General features: G+C 53.4%; 1 pseudogene; it reads left to right on the top strand.

Annotated features, from left to right (window-relative positions):
• The first annotated feature begins 1,078 nt into the window (after positions 1-1,078).
• LOC124689836 lies at positions 1,079-1,790 on the top strand (annotated as a pseudogene).
• Positions 1,791-3,264: the final 1,474 nt, after the last annotated feature.

Genomic DNA, 3,264 nt, shown 5'->3' with positions numbered 1-3,264 from the left:
ACGGTTAACATGATTGATTCTCTTTCTCTTGTCTATATGATCTGTGCAGCATAACCTTGTCGACTAAAAAGTACCAACTGATTACACCTCCAACGGGCTGGGAAGTGTCTCATTATGGTCATCTTTACTTGGGGAAATCGACAAACGGTGTATACTGTGCACTAACTTGTAATACGGAGAAACGACTACGGATTTGGCTACTTCGTGAGTTATGCAGTCAACCCGAGTGGGTGCTGAGGAATGACGTGAGCATTCAACCACTTGTGCGAATAACGCATCAACACTTCAACCACCAACACTGCGGGATGTGGAGCTTGCAAAATGTTAAGCCCGATGGAAATTTTGCCAATGAAGCCACAGTGAAGCTGCATTTTGAATGGGATCTTGACCAAGGCGTTACCCTTGAAACTGAAGCCAAGGTTAAAGAAGATACCTACTATGCTGATATAAGAATCCTTGGATTTCATCCTTACAAAGAGATTATCTTCCTATGGACAAATTCCAGAAGAGTAGTAGCTTACCATTTGAATAGTTCTAGGGTTCAAGACTTGGGAGAGTTAGGTGTGCGGTGTGTAGAAACGTCTTTTGTATACACTCCGTTGTTCGAGACGGGAATAATTAGAAAGCATTAACATAGTAGTCAGTATCGTAGTGGTATCACAAATACTTTTTTATTCGGTAGAAAGTGTAAGCGTGAGATGCCATATTAAACGTACATGTACACTACAATGCCGGCGGGCTTCAATTTTTTTTTGGCTCTTTCCTCGTTGATGTTGCTGTGCTAATCTATGCTTAGTTGTTGTGGCAGAAATTTTATTTTTGTATCCGTTGTACTGTTTAATCGCTAGTAGTTTCACCAGTAGCTGATCTGCACTTAATAACGTCTCGGACACGGTTACAAGGCAAACATTTTGGTCCCCCGGCCGTTGGTAAATTTGGTCGATCGTGCACCTCGCGGATAGACGACAACCAAACGAGACGCGCCGGCGATCAGATCCATTTTGACAAGTACGACATACTTCCGGCGATCGTCGGCGAGGAAAAGGTTGAAGGAGGTACAGCTAGGAGCTAGCGATCCATGGACTTCCCTGGCGCGTTGGCTGGCCGCGGTGGCGGCGGCATCCCGGTGCAGCCGCCGGGTGAGGACACGCCGGTCCCCGATTCGTCGGAGAAGATCTACATCTCCGCGGTCGCGCTCCTCAAGATGCTCAAGCACGGTACGCAGGCAGCCAAAATCTCCACAGATCTCTGCTCCTCGAGCAGGTCAACCCGCGGGCCGTCGCCGTGGTCGTCGATCCCATCCAGAGCGTCAAGGGCAAGGTGGTCATGGACGGCTTCCGCCTCGCCGACCAGGCCACGGCGGTGATGCTGGGAGAGCCCAGGCAGACCACCTCCAACGTCGGCCTCATCGTGCAGCCGTCGGCCGGGGCGGTCGTGAAGATGCTCTGGATGTTCTACTACCCGCTCATCATCGGGCACCGGATGGGCGAGGGAGAGGAGCGCATGCTCGCGTGCCTCAGCCAGTCAGCCGGAAGCGCTGGTCCGACGGGCTCGTGCTGCGATGGTTCGACGATGAGAAGAACGCGGCGGCGGTGAGAGCGATGAGGGACCTCGCGGTGGAGTACGACGCGCAGGTCAGGGAGGAGGACAGGACGCCGCCCGAGAGGCTGGCCGTTGTCAGGGCGGGGAGGACAGACGCCAAGAAGCAGCTCGGGGAGAAAGCAGTGGCCGCCATGTCCGCCAACATCCTGCAGACGCTCGGCATGATGCTCGACACGGTCGCGTTCTAGCGACACACTTCTTTACGTGTTCTTGTTTCAGATTCTGATGCTAACTTGGGACTCGTCAGTTCAGCTTAATCCCTGATCTCTGTAAAATTGGTTAGAGCATCTCCAACAGACGCGCTATATAGGACGCGCGGCATAAAAACGTCCGATATAGCGCGCGCGGGAGGGAATGTGGCGCTCCAGCAGGCGCGGTAAACGGCACGGCGCTGTAAAATTTTTAGGGCGCGCGGCGTTTTGCACAAACCGGAGCGGCATATCTGGCGCGTCGGCTACAGCGCGCGGCAACGCTCGTCCAAGCGCGAAAAAGCCAACGGCTGGAAATTTCCTCCCCCCACGCCCGTGCCCTCATTTCCCCACCTACCGCCGGCGCGAAATCCAGCCGCCGCCGGTCGACTCCGCGGCCGCCCCGCGCTCGCGCGCCGCCGCGCCGTAGATCCGCGTCGCCCGCACCTTCTCCCCGGCAGCAGCGGATGCTCCGCCGCACTGTGTCGCTCGCGCCGCTGCGCCGACGAGCCGTACTCGGCGCTCCTTCTCCCGCGGCCCCTTCGCGCCGCCGTCGCGTTCTCCTCCGCGCAGGCGTCGCCATGTCGTCCTCGTCGTCCTCGAGCTTGCTAGCAACATGGCGCGCCCATGGTGCTCGCCCATTTGCTCGCAAGGTATGAACCTCCGCCGGCCGGCCTCTATTAGTCGCCAATTATCTACAATAGTTCATAGTGAAGTAATTTTATACATATGTTTGTAGAGTTCATCATATGATTCATCGGATGACGAGCTCGACCAAGAAGAAGAGGAGAACATATCGATACTATTAGCATACCGCGCCGTTAAGAGGCCAAAATTTGGTGGATCGGTGTTCGGTAGACAGAAGTTGTGGAGAGAAAGGATTGAAGGGCATGAGAAGTTGATGCGGTCGTATTTCAATGAGAATCCGATTTTCCCGAAAGCTATTTTCGGCGGCGTTTCCGGATGAGTCTCAACTTGTTCAAGCACATTGCAACGGAGGTCACCAAATATGATCGCTTCTTTGAGCAAAGGAGGAATGCCGCCGGAGAACTTGGTCATAGCACATATCAAAAGGTGACCGCCGCCTTGCGTATGTTGGCATATGGTATACCGGCGGATCTTATTGATGATCATTTGGCCATGGGAGAGAGCACTTCTATCTTGTGTGTGAAGCGCTTTGTCGTTGCAATTGTCAATGTCTTTGGCTCCACATACTTGAGAGCCCCCAATACTCAAGACACGAAAAGACTTTTGGAGATCAACGCCAACCGGGGGTTTCCCGGTATGCTTGGTTCCATTGATTGTATGCATTGGAGTTGGAAGAATTGTCCAGCGGCATGGCATGGACAATTCAAAGGCTACAAGAAGGATGCCACCATAGTACTTGAAGCGGTGGCCGACCAAGAGACTTGGATATGGCATGCTTTCTTTGGAATGCCCGGATCTTGCAATGACATCAATGTTCTTCAACGGT

Source organism: Lolium rigidum, chromosome 2 (genome assembly GCF_022539505.1).
Source record: "Lolium rigidum isolate FL_2022 chromosome 2, APGP_CSIRO_Lrig_0.1, whole genome shotgun sequence".
NCBI lineage: Eukaryota > Viridiplantae > Streptophyta > Magnoliopsida > Poales > Poaceae > Lolium > Lolium rigidum.
This window is presented reverse-complemented; position numbering and strand designations above follow the sequence as displayed.